Source organism: Lithobates pipiens, unplaced genomic scaffold (genome assembly GCF_037356315.1).
Source record: "Lithobates pipiens isolate NorthernLeopardFrog02 unplaced genomic scaffold, aLitPip1_a1.2 Scaffold_13, whole genome shotgun sequence".
NCBI lineage: Eukaryota > Metazoa > Chordata > Amphibia > Anura > Ranidae > Lithobates > Lithobates pipiens.
In genome coordinates this window covers 186443345-186467645 of record NW_027507718.1, presented here as the reverse complement: position 1 = coordinate 186467645, position 24301 = coordinate 186443345, and the positions used below count along the sequence as shown (strand labels likewise).

The window sequence follows — 24301 nt, the reverse complement described above, 5'->3', positions numbered from 1 at the left end:
GCTTGAAGCAATGTCCTCAAATAAGCTCTATGCCCCAAAGAAGACAATTGAAAATATCAAATATACAGATTCACGGGTCATACATTTTATATACGAGGCCTGAGGCACAATATAGCAATACCCTAGTCTAGCTTTTTTCAACCTTCTCAGTTCCAGGGAACATCAGCTAATACACATTATATGTACAGCTCATGGTACACTAGTGTGATGTTCTCTGGGGAAATGATAATTATACTGGTGGTCATTGGGGTTAGTGGTTACTCATCTGGGAGGCAGAAATAGCCAATTTCTCAAGGAACCCCCAGCAACCTCTGGAGGAACCCTAATGGAGAAAGGCTGCCCTAGTAAGATCTCACCAACCACAGCTCCTACTACTCCTGAGCCAACTATTCCATGTACATGTTCATAACCAAACAAAACAATACAGTATAGTATAACTTTAGCATACCTCCCAACTTTTTGACATGGAAAAGAGGGACACCAATTAGCAGTACTATGTAGGCATAGGATACACCCCTGCCATTCCCCCTTAACCACCTCAATAGAGGGCACTTATACACCCTTCCTGTCCAGACCAATTTTCAGCTTTCAGTGCTCTCGCACTTTCAATGCCAGTTACTCATGCAACACTGCACCCAAACTAATTTTTTATCATTTTTTTCACACAAATCTGTTGGTGGTATTAAATCACCACTGGGTTTTTTTGCGACACAAGTGAAAAAAAGTGCGAAAATTTTGAAAAAAACCCACATTTTTTTAGTTTCTATAATAAAATTTTGCAAATAAGTAATTTTTGTTCATAAAATTTGGGCCAAATTTTATACTGCTACATATCTTTGGTAAAAATAACCCAGATAAGTGTATATTATTTGGTCTGTGTGAAAGTTATAGAGTCTACAAGCTATGGTACAAATTATTGAAAATTGATTACACCTGATGCACTGACAGCCTAAGGCCGCGTACACACGGGCGGATTGTCTGCCCAACTTAGTCCGCTGAACCGTGTTTCAGCGGACAATCCTCTCGTGTGTGGGCTTCAGCAGACTTTTTCAGCGGACAGTCTGACGGACTAAGTCTTTCGGAATTTCCGTAATTTTGTCCGTCCAAACTTGGTTTTGTCCGTCCAAACTTGGTTTCAGCGGACAGTCTGCTCGTGTGTAGGCAAGTTGGATGGACTAAGTATGGCGCATGCTCAGAAAGGATTTACACGGCCGAAGGTTGCATTGCAGTGTATTGGACGTCGTATTTCTAGTCCCGTCGTACGTGCTGTATACGTCATCGCGCAAGCTTTCAGCGGACTGTCTGTTCATCGTGTGTGGTCAAGTCCGTTCATTCAAAAGTTGAACAGACTGTCTGTCGGATTGTCTGACGAACTTAGTTGGGCAGACAATCCGCCCGTGTGTACGCGGCCTAACTCTTCTTTTGAGGCCCTGAAATGTCAGGAAAGTACAAATACCCCCCAAATGACCCATGTTTGGAAAGTAGACCATCCAAGGTATTTAGTAAGGGGCATAGTGAGTTTTTTGAAGTTGTAATTTTTTCCCACAATTCTTGGGAAAGTATTACTATTTTTTTTTTTTTTTTTTACACCAAATTTTCATAATAAAGTTACATTTCTCACATACAGCATATGCATACTTTCAATTACACACCAAAATACATTCATCTCCTCCTCCCGAGTATGGCAGTACCACATGTGTGGGACTTTTTCACAGCCTGGCCACATAGAGAGGGCCAACATGCAGGGAGCACCATCAGGCGTTCTAGAAGCATAAATTGCACATAAAATTTCCTAATGACCTATCACAATTTTGAAGACCCTGGAGCACCAGGACAATAGAATTACCCACAAAATGACCCCATTTTGGAAAGCAAACACCCCAAGGTATAATCTATAAGGCATAATGAACGGTTCAAATGAAAAAAAAATTGTGTTCGATTTATAAAGATATTTCTAACACACAGCATGTACGTAGCAAAAATTACATCCCGAAATACATTCTGCTACTCATCCCGAGTATGGCAATACCACATGTGTGAGACTTTTACACAGCCTGGCCACATAGAGAGGCCCACATGGGATTTTGACTCACAACCTCACAGTTACAAGCAGGGTGCATTTGCCCACTTTGAGTGTCGAGTCCCTCTCATGACCCAGGAATCTTACTTGCTGTGCCAACCCAAATTGTTTAGGTGCCGAGTCATCTGCAGATTGTCTGCTAACTGAATTTTTGGACTCTGTAAATAGTAGCAGATCATCCAAATAGGGTACTATGGCGACCCCTCTCTTAGGGGTTCTAAGGCTTCAGACATTCTTTGGTAAAACTCTGGGCGAGGAGAAAAGACCAAGAGGTAGAGCCCCGATCTTCCCTATTTTGTTTCCCAGATTGACTGCCAGCCGCCAAAACTCTTGAGCGGAGTTTGCAATTGGGATGTGTAGATTCGCATCTCACAGGTCGATTCACGCTATGAAACAATTGGAATGAGCAGATTTCTTAGTGAAAAGATCTTGTCCACCCGAAACCTTTTGTACCTGATGGATCTGTTTAGGATCTTCAAATCCAGGATTAGCCAAAATGTTCCTGAAGGTTTTTTGGCTAGAAAGGTGTGGGAATAGAAGCCTTCCACCTTCTGCTCCCTTGGGACCCCTGTTGAATCAGTTCCCTCATGGCCAGGGCTTTCTCTTGATCCTCTGAGAGACTGGCTATATAAAACCTGTTCAGGGAAGTATGGGAAGTATGGGAAAATTCTGGATTGCCTCCTCCCACTGTGGCCAGAATTCTTGAAGTCTCCCCCCCCCCCCATTGCAAGGTGGCCGTCATTGCTTTTTTGCTCTTTGTTCTGGAGGCCTGAAGAGAATGCCCCCTCCACCTCTTCCCCTCTGGTGGCACCCCAGTCTCTCCTGGCTTTGGTCTTTTTCCTGTGGAGACTGTGAAATAAGGCAAAAAATATTTTTGGGCGGTACACTCTTTTTCTTCGTCGGAAAGGCCTTCTTATCCGATGTCCTGACTAGGACTGTGTCCAGGACTGGACCAAACAGGGAGTATCCTGTAAAGGGAATTCCAGACAGTATCACCATTAACGCAGAGTTTCTTTAGTAAGGAATCTACTCTCTTGTCCATGGTGTCTTTTGAGCATACCCATGTCCTCAAATGCCCGGTCTATACACACAGAGCTACCTCATTCTTCTGTACTGCTAAAAGAACATTAAACCTCTAGCAAACAACAGAGGCTTCCGTGGAGGGACACTACAACAAAGCAAACACCCAGTGAGTAAGATTAGAGGCACCTCTGTACCTCTCTTACCTGAGTCTGGCTGGTGCACTGGGTGCCTGTTTTCACCCCAACCGCTGTGGCAATAGCTCCAATACAGGGTATGCAGTGGTTGCTGCTGCCATTCCAGCTCTTTAAAAAGTATTCCAGCGTCCTGTCCTTCCTTACTGCTTGAGGGCCTGAAGGATGCACCAGCCAATGATCCGTCTCTTCCCCCTGCATTCCAACAGCCGGAACCACTTGCCAGACGCCCACCTTGGAAGTCCTGCCTACCAGATTGACGTCACCTGCCCTCCGGGACTTGGATCCGACATGCCGAGAGCTCTGGGGCTCTCTTATCATGCACGCTGCCTGCACGTCCACAGGTCTCCGAGCACACAGGTGGGTTCCCCCTGGGTGGCCATCACTCCCATGAGCCAGAGAAGGAAGAAGGCACCAGAACACCCCTTTCCTGTGCGCGGGGGTGCTGGGCTGGTCACAGACGATTCCTAGAGGTCTTGCTAACCCCTCTCCCTCAGAAAATTTCTTGGAGAAAGCACACACCCCATCAGTTCTCCAGCAGTACTTCCACCATGGCGGAGGAAACACTTATGGGCCGTACACACGATTTTCCAACAACAACCGTGTTTATGCTCCATAGAACATTTGTTGTTGGAATTTCCACCAACAAACTTTTGTCGGAAATTCCGAGCGTGTGTACACAATTCCGATGCTCAAAAGTCCACACATGCTCGGAATCAAGCAGAACAGCCACACTGGCAATTGAACTTAATTTTTCTCGGCTCATCATACGTGTTGTACGTCACTGCGTTCTTGACATTCGGAATTTCCGACAAAATTTGTGTGACCGTGTGTATGCAAGACAAGTTTGCGCCAACATCCTTCGAAAAAAAAAAAAATTTGACGGTGTTGTTGTTGGAAGATCCTATTGTGTGTACATAGCTTAAGACTGATGGCATGGTGGAAGCAGCTGCATATAAAGGGTTAAAACAAGGTGAAGCTGCGCTAAGGATTTATATTAAAAAACAAACCATTAATCTTTCTGAACAATACATTTTGTAAGGTTTTACACTATGCAAGCCTTCTTTTATCTTTATGGGGATTCAACCATCTGGCTGCATTGAGATGATGATTACTGTTGCTGGGATTGAGGAGTTCTGTGCCTGCCATTGAGACCCCAGGCTGGGTTATAAGCTACTTGCGCTCCTGGGTCCCTTGTCAAAAGGGACCATGTTGCTCTGGTAAGCGGCAGTGTGTCTGTAGGTGGAGGCATCTTTTTTATGCCCCATACACACGGTCGGATTTTCCGACGGAAAATGTGCGTACGGATCATGGAAAATACGGAAAATCCAACCGTGTGTGGCCTCCATTTGACTTTTTCCGTCGGATTTTCCGACGCACAAAGTTTGAGAGCAGGATCTAAAATTTTCCGACAACAAAATCCGATTGCATAAATTCTGATCGTGTGTAAACAATTCTGACGGACAAAGTGCCACGCATGCTCAGAATAAACTAAGAGACGAAAGCTAATGGCTACTGGGCCGTTTATAGTCCCAATGTACGTTTTTGACGTCACCTCATTCAGGACGATTGGATTTTCCGACAACTTTGTGCGACCGTGTGTATGCAACACAAGTTTCGGCCAAAATCTGTCAGAAAAAATCTGACAGATTTTGTGGTCGGAATGTCCAACCGTGTGTATGGGGCATTACTCTCTGCACGGTTTCTGTGGTGTTTTGCATTTTTTTCCACGTGAACAAGTTTTTCACATATTGTGTATGAACTTATTTTGGATTTTTTTTCTTTATTCGTTTTTTCCATCAGATATCACATGCTATATGGACTCACTTTTTGTGTTTTTTTTTTTTTGCCAGTTGTGATTCACTTGTTTAACCACTTGACCACTGGGCATTTAAAACCCCTTAACCACTTAAAGTGGTTGTAAACCCTTACAACCAACTTTGACCTACAGGTAAGCCTAGATTAAGGCTTACCTGTAGGTCCAAGAAATATCCAAGAGATATTTACCCAAAGACAGCCACCGCTGTCTACGGCGCATGCACCGTAGACAACGGCGCGCAGGGGCAGGCCGCAGATCGCGGCGATATGCCGCGAGTGTCGGCTCCCATGCGCATGTGCGGGAGTGATGTCATCGCGGCTCCGGCGAATCACAGCGCCTGAGCCGCGAGACCCGGAAGTCGCTTCGGGATCCATGGCAGCGGCGAAGAGGAAGACGGAGGACCGCTTCGGGGACTTCGTTCTCAGGCAAGTTATTCATAATGAGCTAGTATGCTATGCATACTAGCTCATTATGCCTTTGCCTTACAGGGTGTGCTTTTAAAATAAAATAAAAATTTTGCCTTTACTTCCTCTTTAACCACTTAAGGACCGCCGTATTGCCATTATACGTCATCAGAATGGCACAGGCAGGCACAAGCACGTAGATGTACGTGCCTGCCTTCCAGTGGGTGGGGGGTCCGATCGGACCCCCTCCCGCTGGATACGGCGGTCCGTTTCCCTCCAGCAGCGATCCGTGATGAGGGGATGGCCGTTGGTTTCTGGCCACCCCCTCTGGATCGCTCCTGGCCAATGACGAACTTCCTCCCACTGTGTATTGTTTACACAGGAAGGAGGAAGTGATGTCATTCTCCTCGGGGCGGTCTTTTTGACCAGACTACGAGAAGAAGACTAATAGTAAGTGTGCACCAACACTACACTGACATGTAGGTACACACAGGTACACAAACCCCCCCCCCCCCCGATCCCCCCCCGCCCCCCCCCTCCCCCCCCAGTCACAGTGTCACTGATTGCATTGATCATTTCTTTACTGATCAATGCATTCAGTGTCAGTTGTAAAAGTAAAAACTGTCAGGGCAGTTAGTGTTAGGTCCAGGGTAGCCCCCTATCACCCCCCAATAAAGATTTAACCCCCTGATTGCCCCTAGAGTTAACCCTTTCACCCCCTTTTGCCAGTGTCACTAAGCGATAATTTTTCTGATCGCTGCATCAGTGTCGCTAGTGTCGCTAGGTAGCTAGTTATTTTTTTAGGTTCACCGCCAGGTTTTTATATCGCTAGGTACCCCGATATACTACCCAATAATGGTTTTAACATCCTGATTGCTCCTAGTTAACCCTTTCTCCCCCTGTTGCCACTGTCACTAAGCGATCATTTTTCTGATCGCTGCATCAGTGTCGCTACTGTCGCTAGGTAGCTAGTTATTTTTTTAGGTTCACCGCCCGGTTTTTATAGTGCTAGGTACCCCGATATACTACCCAATAATGGTTTTAACATCCTGATTGCCCCTAGTTAACCTTTTCACCCCCTTTTGCCAGTGTCACTAAGCGATCATTTTTCTGATCGCTGCATCAGTGTCGCTACTGTCGCTAGGTAGCTAGTTATTTTTTTAGGTTCACCGCCAGGTTTTTATATCGCTAGGTACCCCGATATACTACCCAATAATGGTTTTAACCCCCTGATTGCCCCTAGTTAACCCTTTCACCAGCGATCACAGTATAAGTGTCACTGGTGACGCTGGTTAGCCAGTTAGTTATTTAGGTTCCCCGTCAGGTTTTTATATAGCGCCAGGGACCCCCATATACTACCTAATAAAAATTTGAACCCCCTGATTGCCCCTAGTTAACCCTTTCACCACTGATCACCGTATAAGTGTTACGGGTGACTCTGGTTAGTTTGCTTTTTATAGCATCAGGGCACCCACCATTTATTACCCAATAAAGGTTTAACCCCCTGATCACCCGGCGGGTGATCTCAATTAGGTTTTAGGGTCAGGGTCTGCGTCGCCCCAGGCAGCGCTAGGTTAGTGCCAGTACCGCTAACACCCATGCGCAAAGCATACACCTCCCGTAGTGGTATAGAATCTGAACAGATCAATATCTGATCTGATCAGATCTATACTAGCGTCCCCAGCAGTTCAGGGTTCCAAAAAAACGCATTGTTAGCGGGATCAGCCCAGATACCTGCTAGCACCTGCGTTTCGCCCCTCTGCCCAGCCCACCCAAGTGCAGTATCGATCGATCACTGTCACTTACAAAACACTAAACACATAACTGCAGCGATCGCAGAGTCAGGCCTGATCCCTGCGATCGCTAACAGTTTTTTTGGTAGCATTTTATATTTAAATCCGGAAGGCAGTGCTTGGTTTTCGGGGTCTCGTACGTGGCTAGGCTCCCAAAAAGTCCCCCACATGTGGTATCCCCGTACTCGAGAGAAGCAGCAGAATTTATTTTGGGGTGTAATTTGACTTCTGCCCATAGCATGTGTGAGCAATATATCATTTAGTGACAACTTTGTGCAAAAAAAAAAAAAAGTTTGTAATATTCCCGCAACTTTTGGCAAAATATAAAATATTCCATGGACTCAACATGCCTCTCAGTAAATAGCTTGGGGTGTCTACTTTCCAAAATGGGGTCATTTTGGGGGGTTTTGTGCTATTTTGGCATTTTATGGCCTTCGAAACTGTGATAGGTAGTGAGGAGTTAAATCAAAAATTTGCACCCTTAGAAATCCTGAAGGTGGTGATTGGTTTTCGGGGTGCCGTGCGCGACTAGACTCCCAAAAAGTCCCACACATGTGGTATCCCCATACTCGGGAGAAGTAGCAGAATATATTTTGGGGTGCAATTCCACATATAACCATGGCATGTGTGAGCAATATATCATTTAGTGACAACTTTTTGTAAAAAAAAATTTATTTTTTTATTTTTTGTCATTATTCAATCCCTTGGGACAAAAAAAAAAATATTCAATGGTCTCAACATGGCCCTCAGCAAATAGCTTGGGGTGTCTACTTTCCAAAATGGGGTCATTTGGGGGGGTTTTGTGCCATCTTGGCATTTTATGGCCTTCAAAACTGTGATAGGTAGTGATAGGTAGTGAGGAGTAAAATAAAAAATGTATGCCCTTAGAAATCCTGAAGGCGGTGCTTGGATTTCGGGGTCCCGTACACGGCTAGGCTCCCAAAAAGTCCCACACATGTGGTATCCCTGTACTCAGGAGAAGCAGCAGAATGTATTTTGGGGTGTCATTTCACATATGTCCATAGCATGTGTGAGCAATATATCATTTAGTGACAACTTTTTGTAAAAAAAATTTTATTTTATTTTTTTGTCATTATTCAATCCCTTAGGACAAAAAAAAATAAATATTCAATGGGCTCAACATACCCATCAGCAATTTCCTTGGGGTGTCTACTTTCCAAAATGGGGTCATTTGGGGGGGGTTTGTACTGCCCTGCCATTTTAGCACCTCAAGAAATGAGATAGGCAGTCATAAATTAAAAGCTGTGTAAATTCCAGAAAATGTACTCTAGTTTGTAGACGCTATAACTTTTGCGCAAACCAAAAAATATACGCTTATTGACATTTTTTTTACTAAAGACATGTGGCTGAATAAATTTTGCCCTCAATGTATGACTAAAATTTAGTTTATTCGATTTTTCTTATAACAAAAAGAAGAAAATATCTTTTTTTTTCAAAATTTTCGCTCTTTTTCCATTTATATCGCAAAAAAAAAAAAATCGCAGAGGCAATCAAATACCATCAAAAGAAAGCTCTATTTGTGGGAAGAAAAGGACGCAAATTTCGTTTGGGTGCAATATTGCATGACCGCGCAATTACCAGTTAAAGCAGCGCAGTGCGAAATTGGAAAAAGACCTCTGGTCCTTAAAGTGGAGTACCCCCTAAAAAAAAAAAAAAAATTAAAAGTCAGCAGCTACAAATACTGCAGCTGCTGGCTTTTAATAATCGGACACTTACCTGCCCCAGGGTCCAGCGATGCGGGGGAACGAAGCCCCCCCTCGCTCCCCGCTCCGCTTGCGGCGCCGTCATGCATACTGTGGGCACCCGGCTGTGGCTTCACAGCCGGGCACCCACTGCGCATGCGCGAGCGGCGCAGGGCGCCGTGATACGCCGTACAGTCACCTGGGACACATGACAGGTCCCAGGTGAATGTGCGGCGCGAGGGGAAGTGATGTCACCAGCCCGGGCAATGAAGAAGGCAGACTACCAGAGGAAACCCCTAGCAACCGGTATTTAGAGGTGAGGAAAAATTTTTTTTTTTGCCAATTATTTTATTTATTTATTTTTTTTAAGAATTTTAAGTAGTTTTATTTTTTTGGTGGCAACACCACTTTAAGGTGTTTATTGGTCCGGAGCTGAAGTGGTTAAGGACCAGGCCTCTTTTTCAGACTCGGTGTTTACATGTTTAAAACAGTTTTTTTTGCTAGAAAATGACTTAGAACCCCCAAACATTTTATATTGTTTTTTTTCTAACACCCTACAGAATAAAATGGCGGTCATTGCAATACTTTTTTTCACACCATATTTGCGCAGCGGTCTTACAAGTGCACTTTTTTTGGAAATAATTCACTTTTTTGAATAAAAAAAATAAGACAACAGTAAAAATTAGCCCAATTTTTTTTATATTGTGAAAGATAATGTTACACTGAGTAAATTGATACCCAACATGTCACGCTTCAAAATTGCGCCTGCTCGTGGAATGGCGTCAAACTTTTAGCCTCAAAAATCTCCATAAGTGACATTTTTTGTGTTACAGAGGAGGTCTAGGGCTAGAATTACTGCTCTCGCGCTACTGACCACGGCGATACCTCACATGTGTGGTTTGACCGCCGTTTTCATATGCGGGCGCTACTCACGTATGCAATTCCAAACCTATTAGCTGCGCTGAAAAAAAAATTACATAAATTGCCACCAAAAATAAACTTAGTGAGACATTAAAGTGAGGAATTTAAACAATCAGTGAAATGACATAATCAAAAAGTAAAACAAGTGATTAATTGAACAATAAATAAATAAATAATAAAGTCCCGGAAACCCTGTCCAAAAAAATAAAGTCCACCAAATATGCTTGGACTTTTAGTAATCTGTTAATCGTGACATCACACAAAAGAAACACCCAGAAAGCAGTGACAAATTCCAAGGAAAAGATCCTCCACCACTGTTCACACTGTCGCTTACCAGATTCTGAGATCTCTTTTTTAGGGAGATCTACAAGAGCTTGTAATTTCTTTCACAGACAGGGGTTCACTTTAAGAGTCAGGAGGGTAGTCCCCACAACTGCGTCCCAGATGGTACCAAGGTATTCTAGGCAGTATTCCTCCCCCATGTAGAAAACAAAAATGCCTCCATAGTGTAATTCTTACACAAAATATTTATTAAATAAAAGAATTGCACTTACAAACATTCTTTCATATAAGCGCTGCTATTAAAATCAACAAGCTGGCCGGCTCTTAGACGCTGCCCGTGTCTTCCGGGTCCAGCGCGGTATGAGCTCGTGACGGCTCGTGACGAGCTCGTGAGCTCGTCGTGACGGGGTGTTTTTAAAAACCTGGAAAAAAATTGATCACTTTTATTCCTATTACAAGGAATGTAAACATCCCTTGTAATAGAAAACAGCATGACAGGACCTCCTAAATATGAGATCTGGGGTCAAAAAGTCCTCAGATCTCATATTTGGACTTAAATGCAATAAAAAAAAAAAAAAAGTAATTTTAAAAAAATGACATTAAAAAATGTACCTTTAACCACTTGCCGACCGCCGCACGACGATATACGTCGGCAGAATGGCACGGGCAGGCATATTGGCGTATATATAAGTCCATGCCTGCCCGCGGGTGGGGGGCCCGATCGGGCCCCCCCCCGGTGCCTGCGGCGGTCGGCATTCGTTCGGGAGAGATCAGGGATGAGGGGACGGCCATTCATTCATGGCCACCCCCTCGCGATCGCTCTCGACGAATGGAAATCCCCCGTGACATCACTTCCTCTCCTGTAATGTAAACACAGGAGAGGAAGTGATGTATTCTCTCCTCCGTGTCGGTATTTTCCGTTCCGACACGGAGGAGAGCGGATCGGTGAGTTGCACCAACACTCTACACACACAGTAGAACATGCCAGGCACACTCACACCCCCCCTTTACCCCCCGATCACCCCCCCAATTACCCCTGCCCCCCAGTCACAGTGACACCAATGTCATTTTTTTTTTTTTTTTTTTGCATTGGTGTCATTTGTGACTGTAATAACTGTTAGGGCAGTTAGAGTTAGCCCCCTTTAGTTCTAATGTACCCCCCTAACCCCCCCAATAAAGGTTTAACCCCGTGATCACCCCCCGTCGCCAGTGTCACTAAGGCTGGGTTCACATTGCAGCGGTTTATGAGAACGAATGTGATTCGCACCGCACTGCAGTGCAAATCACATCCGATCTCTGTGCGATTCGAGTTCAGCCATTCGCCGCACCCGCCGCACCCGCCACACCCGCCGCACCCGCCGCAAATTCGCACGGGACCCTTTTTTTGGCCCGCAGCAGAATCGGATCGCATGGGTGTTCACACCATGCGATCCGAGTTTGCAGATCGCACTGCGATATGCGAACTGATCTGGGGGTGTCAGTAACATTTCACTGACACTCCCAGCAGTTCGCATAGGGCAGTGTGAACTGCCGCCGGGAGGCATGCGATGCGGGAACCCGCCGCGGATTCGCGGCGTTTCCGCATCGCTCCAGTGTGAACCCAGCCTAATAAGCGATCATTTTTCTGATCGCCGTATTAGTGTCACAGGTGACGCTAGTTAGGCAGGTAGGTATTTAGGTTCGCCGCAGCTTTTTATAGCGCCAGGGACCCCCATATACTACCGCATAAAGCCCCCTGATTGCCCCCTAGTTAACCCTTTCACCAGTGATCACCATATAACTGTTACAGGTGACGCTGGTTGGTTAGTTATTTTTTTATAGTTTCAGGGCACCCGCCATTTATTACCTAATAAAGGTTTAACCCCCTGATCACCCGGCGGGTGTCATTTGTGACTAATAACTGTTAGGGCAGTTAGGGTTAGCCCCCTTTAGTTCTAAGGTACCCCCCTAACCCCCCCAATAAAGGTTTAACCCCGTGATCACCCCCCGTCGCCAGTGTCACTAAGGCTGGGTTCAGATTGCAGCGGTTTGAGAACGGATGTGATTCGCACCGCACTGCAGTGCAAATCACATCCGATCTCTGTGCGATTCGAGTTCAGCCATTCGCCGCACCCGCCACACCCGCCGCACCCGCCGCAAATTCGCACGGGACCCTTTTTTTGGCCCGCAGCAGAATCGGATCGCATGGGTGTTCACACCATGCGATCCGAGTTTTCAGATCGCACTGCGATATGCGAACTGATCTGGGGGTGTCAGTAACATTTCACTGACACTCCCAGCAGTTCGCATAGGGCAGTGTGAACTGCCGCCGGGAGGCATGCGATGCGGGAACCCGCCGCGCATTCGTGGCGTTCCCGCATCGCTCCAGTGTGAACCCAGCCTAATAAGCGATCGTTTTTCTGATCGCTGTATTAGTGTCACAGGTGACGCTAGTTAGGCAAGTAGGTATTTAGGTTCGCCGCAGCTTTTTATAGCGCCAGGGACCCCCATATACTACCGCATAAAGCCCCCTGATTGCCCCCTAGTTAACCCTTTCACCAGTGATCACCATATAACTGTTACAGGTGACGCTGGTTGGTTAGTTATTTTTTTATAGTTTCAGGGCACCCGCCATTTATTACCTAGTCTCACTAGTGTACCCCTAAATTTAGGGGTGTCTACTTTCCAAAATGGGGTCATTTGGGGGGGGTTTGTGCCATCTTGGCATTTTATGGCCTTCAAAACTGTAACGCCCTTAGAAAGCCTGAAGGCGGTGCTTGGTTTTCGGGGCCCCGTACGCGGCTAGGCTCCCAAAAAGTCCCACATATGTGGTATCCCCGTACTCAGGAGAAGCAGCAGAATTTATTTTGGGGTGTCATTTCACATATGCCCATGGCATGCGTGAGCAATATATCATTTAGTGACAACTTTGTGAAAAAAAAAAAAAAAAAAAAAAAGTTTGTAATTTTCCCGCAACTTGTGGCAAAATATAAAATATTCCATGGACTCAACATGCCTCTCAGCAAATAGCTTGGGGTGTCTACTTTCTAAAATGGGGTCATTTGTGGGGGTTTTGTGCCATCTTGGCATTTTATGGCCTTCAAAACTGTAATAGGTAGTGAGGAGTGAAGTCAAATATTTACGCCCTTAGAAAGCCTGAAGGCGGTGCTTGGTTTTCGGGGCCCCGTACGCGGCTAGGCTCCCAAAAAGTCCCACATATGTGGTATCCCCGTACTCAGGAGAAGCAGCAGAATTTATTTTGGGGTGTCATTTCACATATGCCCATGGCATGTGTGAGCAATATATCATTTAGTGACAACTTTGTGAAAAAAAAAAAAAAAAAAAAAAAAGTTTGTAATTTTCCCGCAACTTGTGGCAAAATATAAAATATTCCATGAACTCAACATGCCTCTCAGCAAATAGCTTGGGGTGTCTACTTTCTAAAATGGGGTCATTTGTGGGGGTTTTGTGCCATCTTGGCATTTTATGGCCTTCAAAACTGTAATAGGTAGTGAGAAGTGAACTCAAAAATTTACGCCCTTAGAAAGCCTGAAGGCGGTGCTTGGTTTTCGGGGCCCCGTACGCGGCTAGGCTCCCAAAAAGTCCCACATATGTGGTATCCCCGTACTCAGGAGAAGCAGCAGAATTTATTTTGGGGTGTCATTTCACATACGCCCATAGCATGTGTGAGCAATATATCATTTAGTGACAACTTTGTGTAAAAAAAAAAAAAAAATTTTTTTTTTGTCATTATTCAATCGCTTGAGGCAAAAAAATAAAATATTCAATGGGCTCAACATGCCTCTTATCAATTTCCTTAGGGGGTCTACTTTCCAAAATGGGGTCATTTGGGGGGGTTTTGTACTGCCCTGCCATTTTAGCACCTCAAGAAATGAGATAGGCAGTCGTAAACTAAAAGCTGCGTAAATTCCAGAAAACGTACCTTAGTTTGTAGATGTGACAACTTTTGCGCAAACCAATAAATATACAATTATTGACTTTTTTTTTACCAAAGACATGTGGCTGAATACATTTTGGCCTAAATGTATGACTAAAATTGAGTTTATTGGATTTTTCTAATAACAAAAAGTAGAAAATATCATTTTTTTTCAAAATTTGCGGTCTTTTTACGTTTATATCGCAAAAAATAAAAATCGCAGAGGCAATCAAATACCATCAAAAGAAAGCTCTATTTGTGGGAAGAAAAGGACGCAAATTTTGTTTGGGTACAACATTGCATGACCGCGCAATTACCAGTTAAAGCAGCGCAGTGCCAAAGTGTAAAAAGACCTCTGGTCATTTACCAGCAAAATGGTCCGGTCTTAAAGTGGTTAAGAGGTATGGGCGGAAGTGACGTTTTGACGTCGCTTCCGCCCTCCTATGGTATAGAGACGAGGCGTGCGCTGGTCGTTAAGTGGTTAATAACCAGACCAATTTTCAGCTTTCGGTGCTCTCACATTTTGAATGACAATTACTCAGTGATGCAACAGTGTACCCATATGAAATTTGTGTCCTTTTTTCATACAAATAGAGCTTTCTTTTGGTGGTATTTAATCACCGCTGGGTTTTTTATTTTTTGTGCTATAAAAGAAAAAAAAAAGACAGAAAGTTCTGTAAAAAAAATATTTTTTCTTCGTTTCGGTTATAAAATTTAGCAGATTAGTAATTTTTTTCTTCATAAATTTTGGCCAAAATTTATACTACTACATATCTTTGGTAAAAATAAGTACAAATTGGTGGATATTATTTGGTCTTTGTGAAAGTTATAGAGTCCACAAGCTATGGTGCCAATATCTGAAAATTGATCACACCTGAAGTACTGACGGCCTATTTCAATTCTTGAGACCCTAACATGCCAGAAAAGTACAAATACCCCCCAAATTACCCCTTTTTGGAAAGAAGACATTCCAAGGTATTTAGTAAGAGGCATGATGAGTTTTTTGAAGTTGTAATTTTTTTCCCCACAATTCTTTGCAAAATCAAGATTTTTTTTTTCCTTTTTTTTTTCTTCACAAAATTGTCATATTATCAGGTTATTTCTCGCACATAGCATATGCATACCACGAATTACACCCCAAAACACATTCTGCTATTACTCCCGAGTATGGCGATACCACATGTGTGAGACTTTTACACAGCGTGGCCACATACAGAGGCCCAACATGCAGGGAGCGCCATCAGGCGTTCTGGAGCACCCAGGACAATTCTGACATTTCTCTCCTACATGTAAAAATCATAATTTATTTGCTAGAAAATTATATAGAACCCCAAAACATTATATATATATATATATATATATATATATATATATTATATATATATATATATATGTTTTTTTAGCAAAGACCCTAGAGAATACAATGGTGGTCGTTGCAATTTTTATCTTGCACAGTATTTGCGCAGCAATTTTTCGAACGCTTTTTAAAAAAAAAAAAAAAGTTTTGTGTTTTAAAAAAAACAAAACAGTAAAGTTAGCCCAATGTTTTGTATAATGTGAAATATGAAGTTACGCTGAGTAAATAGACACCTAACAAGTCACCCCTCAAAACTGCACAAGCTCGTGGAATAGCGCCAAACGTCGCTACTTAAAAATCCCCATAGGCGACGCTTTATATTTTTTTACTGGTTACATGTTTTGAGTTACAGAGGAGGTCTAGGGCAAAAATGATTGCTCTCGCTCTATCGTTCGCAGCGATACCTCACATGTGTGGTTTGAACACCATTTTCATATGTGGGCGGGACTTGCATTTGCGTTCGCTTCTGCATGCGAGCACATAGGGACAGGGGCGCATTAAACATTTTTTTTTTTATTGTTCATTTTACTTTATTTTAGTTTGACACTTTTTTCCCCAAAAATACATATTTTGATCACTTTTATTCCTATTACAAGGAATGTAAACATCCCTTGTAATAGGAATATGGCATGACAGGTCCTCTTTACGGTGAGATATGGGGTCAATAAGAACCCAAATCTCCCCTCTGGGCTGGGAAGCCTGAAAAAAAAAAAAATTCCGGCTCTGATCATATTGGCAAGGGCAGCGGGGGGGGGGGAACGTCCCCTCTCTCCTCCTGTAAGAACGATCAAGCAGCAGAACAGCCGCTATGATCATTCTTCTGGTGTAGGGAATCGCCAGCTGAAAAAGCTACAGGCATCATTCAGATATCCCCGCACAAAGTCACGGATGTCATATGACGGCTGGCAGGAAGTGGTTAAAATGCATTTTTTTTTTAACACAAAATTGTCCATTTATACAATAATTATATATATATATATATATATATATATATATATATATATATATATATATATACGGGGATACCACATGTGTGAGACTTCCACAGTCTGGCCACATACAGAGGCCGAGTATGGCTGGGTATCACTGAGTATTGCAGGGTATCACCGAATATGGCTGGGTATTGCAGGGTATCACAGAGTCTGGCTGGGCATGGCCGAGTACGGCTGGGTATTGCAGAGTATCACCGAGTATGACTGGGTATTGCAGGGTATCACCGACTATGGCTGGGTATTGCAGGGTATCACCGAGTATGGCTGGGTATGGCAATTTATGGCAGAGTATTGGCAGGGTATTGCTGGGTATTGCAGAGTACTGGCAGGGCATTGCTGGGTATTGCAGAATATTGGTAGGGCATTGCTGGGTATTGCAGAGTATTGGCAGGGTATTGAGGGGTTAATTGTCTGTGAGCAGCGCTGTGGGCACTGCAGATCCAGCCCACAGCACTGCTGACACCAATCTCTCCCCTCTCACTGTACCGATCGGTACAGAGAGGGGAGGGAGGAACCGGCGTCATAACATGACACCGGTTTGTTTACAAGTGATCGCTCCGTCATTTGACGGAGCGATCACGTGGTAAACGGCTGCGATGAGGGGTCGTTTACCGTGATCCGTGATGTACCGGGTCCTGTGGACATGGCGGTCACCGATGCTCTTGAGTGCGCGCTCCAGGGGGCGCGTGAGAGCGGAATTCTGGAAGGACAACAAGTGTGTATGGGGCATCAGTGTTTTTCCAATTTTATTTGTTTCTTATTTAATATTTTTCAATTTTTTTATATAATTTTTGTGTTCGCATTTACACAATATTTGCATTGGGTTTATCTGCCTTTTATTAATTTGCACTTACCGTTTGTTATTGGTAAACGCATTGGCCCAATTCCAATGGTTTGTTTTTTAATATCAATCCTTAGCGCAGCTTCACCTTGTTTTATTTCTGTTTTGGCGTCGTATAACTCCTTGAGTTGCAGCTTGGTCCTTTTTAGATTATAGCGCAGTTTTCTTTTTTAGCATATAAAAGGGTGTTGTCACAGCAATGTTTCCTGTGAAGGGTGGAGCTACTCCCTCTCCAAGGTGCTGTCCTGAAAGGTGAGGGGAGAAAAAAAACAGTAAAGTTAGCCTAATTTTTTTGTATAATGTGAAAGATGACATTACGCCAAGTAAATAGATACCAAACATGTCATGCTTTAAAATTGCTCACACTCGCGGAATAGCGGCAAACTTCGGTACTTAAAAATCTCCAAAGGCAACATTTTAAAAATGTCTACAGGTTACCCATTTAGGGTTACACAGGAGATATTGCGCTAGATACCTAATGTATGATTTGAACACTGTTTACATTTGTGAGTGTGTTTTACGTATATATATATATATATTATACACACACATACATATTATAATTTTTTCTTCCCTCTCTATCTCCCAGTGGTTGGTGGATAGAAGATAAGAGTATGGGGAGGGGGGATGGTAACACACAGCTGGGATATGAAGTGAGATGTATGGGTATGAATATGTGGAACAAATGGAGCAAAAGGTGTGGAATAAGGTCACTAATGAGCCCCTTAGAGTTCACCTGGGTAGATGGGGGAGGGGGATTGAAGAGGCAGAGGAAGGCTGGGAAGGGGGAGGGGGAGGGCGTGGGGTTAGTGTTGGTAAAGATGGATTAATTGCACAAAGGATTTGTATTTTGCATGTAAATCAAGGGAAGAAAAGACACAAAATAGGGAAATGCAAAAAGCACGGAAATATTAGATTAGATTCACTGTGAAAGATTACCATGATCGATTGTATTGCACCGTTTATATTAGGGGGTATCTAACATATACGGGAATGCTTATGATAAAAGGAAAGAGGGGGTTAAAGCTTAAAGGATAAACACTGCGCCAGCCCCCATAAATTTTCAGCTCCCCCTGCCAGCCTCAGTTTTTTCTCAGATTAGCCGGGGAGATACAAGAACACGTTTATAACATACTATCACATATTACTATTGTGCTTGCATTTAGGTCTTCCTCAAGACCCCCCCAAGAATTCGGGTGGGTATCTAGGGCTGTCCTGAAAGACTACTGGAAAAGACGTTACCGGTAAGCGTAACTCTAATTTTCCCTCACGTCTTTCAAGACAGCCACATTGAGAGAATAACCGAGCACTTATCACTTTCAGGGCGGGACAACGGCTTGCAAGACCTTTCGTCCAAAGACCTGCTCGCTAGCCGATACCAGATCCACACTGTAGTGTTTCACGAATGTGGGGAAACTGGACCATACCGATGCCTTGCAGATCTGCTCTGGCATTGCTCCCGCTATTTATGCCTGGGAAGCTGCCATAGCTCTGGTAGAGTGTGCTTTGATCCCCATGGGGGCCTCTCTACCCGCTAGCTGATAGACCTGGCTAATAGCTAACCTGAGCCATCTAGCAATAGCGCGTCTAGATGCCTTCTGTCCCTTCCTTGCTCCACAAAATGAAATAAAGAGGGAGTCTGACTTTCTAAAACTCTTTGTCAGCTCCAAATATTGTAGTATACATCTCCTAGCGTCCAAAGTATGGAACCTAAATTCCCTTTCGCTTGAGGGATTAGGGCAAAAAGTTGGCAAAGAAGAAGAAAGCCGGGCTCCTCTGCTAGTGAAAGAGCTAGCAAAAGAGCAAAAGATAGCGGAGGAGTCCGGCGAGAAGACCCCCGAAGATGGAAGAAGACCCCCGGAGCTGTGCAATAAACTTTTTTAACCCTTGTGTGTTGTGTTTTTTTTTTACTTTTTTTCACAGGTGAATGGGTAGGGGTACATTGTACCCCATACTCCTTCACATAGGGTGGGGGGCCGGGATCCGGGGGCCACCTTATTAAAGGGGGCTCACGGATTCCGAAAAGCCCCCCGCCCGCAGACCCCGACAACCAACGGCCAGGGTTGTCGGGAAGAGGCCCTTGTCCTCATCAACATGGGGACAAGGTGCTTTGGGGTGGGGGGGCCACGCGACCCCCCCTTCCCCAAGGCACCCCCCATGTTGAGGGCACGCGGCCTGGTACGGCTCAGGGGGGGGCGCTCGCCCCCACCCCCTTTCCTGGCCGGCCGGGTAGCGTGCTCAGACAAGGGTCTGATATGGACCTAGCGGGGGACCCCCATGCCGATTTTTCAGCGTAGGGATTCCCCTTTAAGTCCATACCAGGTGACGGGACCAGCGACGCTTACTTCACTGGTCCCGGCTACCTGGAGCCGCGCTCAAACTGAGCGGACTTTCCTCCGTGTGTGTGGGCGAGTCCGTTCATTTCAAAAGTACGGTGGACTTAGTCCGCCGCAAAAGTACCGTTTGTGGGCAGGTAGCTTGTTCGGAAAATCCGGCGGACAGTCCGCGAGACTAAGTCCGCCGGATAGTCTGCTACGTGTGTACCCAGCATTAGATATTAAGCTTGATAGATTTCCAGAGAGGACATTGGTGGGGCCAGCAGAGCAGGGTAGATGGGTCAATTTTTGGAGGAGGTGGGGCTAAGAGATGTCTGGAGGGCGTGGAATCTGAGGTTTGGCAGTATAGCTGCCATTCGGCCTCATATTCCATGCTCTCCAGGATAGATCTGACATTGGGTAATGATCGGGCCCTACACCTGGTGGAAAGGATTGAATATTGGCCAAGAGGGGTCTCAGACCACTCTCCCATAGTAATTACACTAAAAACAGGAGGGATGGGAAGCCAGAAGGTATGGAAAATAAATCCGCTTTGGTTAGAATAAAAAGAGCAGATGGGATTCAACCTAAATTTAAAAAAAATTGTAGAATTTAACCGGGGTACGGCTGCATCGGGGATCCTATGGGATGCCTTGAAGGCATTCTTTAGGGGAGTCCTGATTCAACAAATGGTAAAATGTAATAGAAAAGCGAGGGAGCAGGAGGAAATAATATGTAGAGAAGTGTTGGAGACTGAAAGACTATATTTTAGACCCTACATTAGGGAAAGAAAAAATCTTGCTGGATAAACAAGAAGAATATAGGTTAATAATCATGGAAAAGGTGGAGATAAAACTTATTCTTCAGCGACAGGCCTCCTTTGCTGAAGGGGAAAGTATGGGAAGGATGTTGGCGCAGTTGGTGAAGGCTAATGCCCAGCCATCATCAATCCCGATTAGGACAGTGGAAGGAGTGGTTACAACTAACACTATGAGAATACTTCAGACATTCAGAGATTATTATAAAAAGTTGTATACAGCTCAGAAAGTAGGGGTGGAAGAGGCAATGGAAAACTTCCTGGGGAACTTGGAGGTTCCGTGTTTAACACAAGAGGAAAGAGATGACTTGGAAGCCCCATTAACCTTGGTAGAACTCCAGCAGGCAGTGGCTAGCATGGCAAACAAGAAGTCTCCCAGGCCAGATGGATTACCGGTTGATGTGTATAAAAACTATGGGGACATATTGCTCCCAGAACATTTTAAAACCTTGGTGGGTGCGGCTAGGGAAGGTAAACTGCCCGCCTCAATGCTGGAAGCAATTATAATAGTGCTATATAAGGAGGGGAAGGACCCACTAGATGTAGCTGCATATAGGCCAATTTCTCTTTTGTGCTCCAACGTAAAGATTTTGGCCAAAGTACTCGCAGCTAGGCTTAACTGAATTATTTCAAGATTAGTGCACCCAGATCAAGCAGGCAGGTTGAGCACCCCTGCAATAGATGAACAAGCACAAATATTAGGAGAGCTTTTTTAAATTTACAAATTCCAACTGATAACGAGACCTCAAGAGCAGTATTGACTTTAGCTGTAACTAAGGCATTCAATAGTGTAGAGTGGGGGTGTATCTGGAGAGTACTGGGGAAATTTGGCTTCGGCCCCTCCTTTATTGGCTGGGTTAAAATGTTATATGATAGGCCTAGTGCCAGGTTAAAAATTAATAATGAGCTCTCTGACAAGATAGAATTAGAAAGAGGGATGAGACGGGGTGCCCACTGTCGCCCCTGCTCTTCGTTCTAGTAATTGAGCCCCTAGCTATTTCCATAAGAGCAAGCCGTAAGATAGCCGGTTTTCAGAGAGTTGGGAGAGGAAAAATTTGCGCTCTATGCAGATGATATATTGCTGTTTCTGGGCGATATGGGACAATCAATGATAAAAGCAATAAGTATGGTGAAGGAATTTGGCAGTTTCACAGGACTTGAGATAAATTGGGAGAAGTCTGAGTGTTTTCCAATAGACTCTACCAGTGAACCAACAATTCCTGGAATTCCTCAACTCGCAAGTGTGGATAAGTTGAAATATCTAGGTATAGTATTGATGAAGGATCCTAAATCAGTTTATAAATAGCAATTTAGTCCAATTATTGGCTAAATTCAAACAAAAAATTGCTATATGGAAGCGATTACCATTATCAGTGGCTGGTAGATGTAGCTTAATAAAAATGATCTGGATGCCCCAACTCCTATATATATTGCATAATACTCCAGTTTGGATCAGTAGGAAATGGTTTAATAAGATTGAGACATTATTTAGGGAACGAATATGGAAAGGGGGGCAGGTTGGAATCCAGTTACGTACACTCCAGTTACCAGTCGAGGAAGGAGGCTTTGCATTACCCCACCCTGAGTGTTACTTCTGGTCATCTCAACTACAGCAGCTAATGGGATGTGATGTTTTGAATGGAGAAACCCCTAATGGGAGACTGGTACTGGCAGGCTCCCCACATAATACTCTGGCGGAGACGCTAGAGGCAGATTTATTTTGTTACAGGTGTCCAACAATAAAAATGATATCAAAAACGTGGAACACAGTTAAAAAAAAGATGGGATATACGGGGTTAACTGAGTATACCCCTCTCTGGAATAATAGGAATCTACAGGAAATTTGTCAGATGGGAATAATAAAAGGATGGGAGAAACAAGGCATTAAAAGGCTGAACCAGCTGTATGTGGGCAAGTATTTTAAGACATTTAATGATTTGAAAAAATGAATTTAATGTAGCGCAAAACACATTCTATGCCTATATACAGGTGAAACATGCTTTGATGGCCCAATTTGGAAAACGGATACTGGAATGGGAAGAAATGCCACTTTTTCAATACATAATCCCAGTAGATTCCACTAAGGAGTTAATATCTAAAATCTATTATCAATTAAGTAAACAAATTAATGGTAAGGGGAAATACTTGGTTGAGAAAAAGAAATGGGAGTTAGATGTAGGAAGGATAACACAAGAGCAGTGGAAGAGAATTCTGGAGGCGTGTCCGAGGGTCTTGGTCTCCCCCCACACAAGATATCCCATCTGATGGTGATCAATAGAGTATATTATACCCCTCAGCGGTTATTTAAGTTTGGCAATAGAGTAGATGATAAATGCCCTAGATGCCAATGGACGGGAGATCTCATACACATGCTGTGGAGATGTCCCAAGCTGTTTCGTTATTGGAAGGGGGTGGTAGAGACGTTTCAGTAGAGTATTTGGGATAGCTCTGGAGCTAAATGCACTTGTGTGTATACTAGGATACAGAAATGAAAAAGAGGAGAGAAAGGGTACCACTATGGTAAAATTAAAATGCCTATTCCAGGCCAGGAGGATGATTGCAATTAGATGGCAATCAAGCACAGACCCCACAGTAGGAGATTGGGTAAGAGCAGTGAATGAGAACCTTTGTAAAGAGAAAGCAGTATATATAAAACAAAATAATCTAAAGGAGTTTGATAGAATGTGGAAGATATGGATAGAGAAAGCGGATCCCTTGTTATAAGTTGTAAAGTATCAGAAAAGAATAAGCAAATGGAATAGGGGAAAAGGACACGTTAGTCAAAATGCACATTTTTCTCTTTTTTCTCATTGAAGAGAATAAAAGTATAGAGTTAAAAATAAAATTAAAATATGAGATAAAAAGAGAGGTGGATCTATATAGGTAAATGGTAGTGCATAGGGGGAGGGGTTAAACAGAAATATTTGCATTTCTTTTTGTGGTATTTCGGTTCCTTTTTCTTGGATAGTAGGAATATGTATTAGTGTGTGTTCAACACCTGATCACAAATTGCTTACTGTATGTATGTATAATGTGAAAATGTAATAAAGATTTAAACAGTATATATATATATATATATATATATATATACACATACACACACACACACACATACACATACACATATATAAATATACACACACATAAATTTGTGGGTGTGTGTGTGTGTATACATATATAGTCAAGAACGTGTACACATATATACACACACACATATATATATATATATATAAAATATACATACACACACATATATATATATGTATGTGTGTACACGTGTGTGTGTATATATATATTTATATATGTGTGTATATATATTTGCTCGTACTCTACAAGACATCCTTGTAATTGTATGAAGATATTGAAGCACGCAGGCAAACCAGTAAAATAAATAAATAAAACCAAGTCTCCATGTCACAGCTGCGCCCACTTCCGCTTACGTCTCCCATCACGTGACCGCGCCGCACAGCGATTTCACAACCTCTCCCACACAAAGCTTGGTCACTGTCATGTTCTAGGAGCCCCCTCTTATCACTGAGTCATTATCCATCTTAGGCCGGGGCCCACTTACTTTCTACGATACAAGTAGAATTCCTCTGCTATGCCGAACCTACATGTTCACATCACGAGTTTTCCTCCATTGCCCCAAACTATGTGTCCTTATTTAGTCCAACCGCATGCGCGTCCACGTGCTTTGCTTTTTTTTTTTTCCAACGTCATTGCTGGCGTGCGCGCGCTGTTGCCAAGCGCAAGTTACGGGGCGGGGGAGAAAAAAAAAAAAAAAAAGAAAATCCGTGTGGACCTGCCCCGTTCGTTCCGCGGCCAACCAGCGGCCAGTTGTAGGAGC

At 43.8% G+C, this 24301-nt stretch overlaps 1 protein-coding gene across 1 annotated transcript in view; it reads right to left on the bottom strand.

Moving 5' to 3' along the window:
- Positions 1–24183, bottom strand: part of JSRP1 (junctional sarcoplasmic reticulum protein 1) — a 161377-nt gene extending 137194 nt beyond the window's left edge. Inside the window, exons 1-2 of the mRNA XM_077475970.1 lie at positions 24026–24183; positions 17336–17567 (exon numbers count right to left, since the gene is read on the bottom strand). The gene's annotated coding sequence lies outside the window, so the exon portion shown is untranslated. The remainder of the gene's footprint in view (positions 1–17335; positions 17568–24025) is intronic.
- Between the last annotated feature and the right edge of the window lie 118 nt (positions 24184–24301).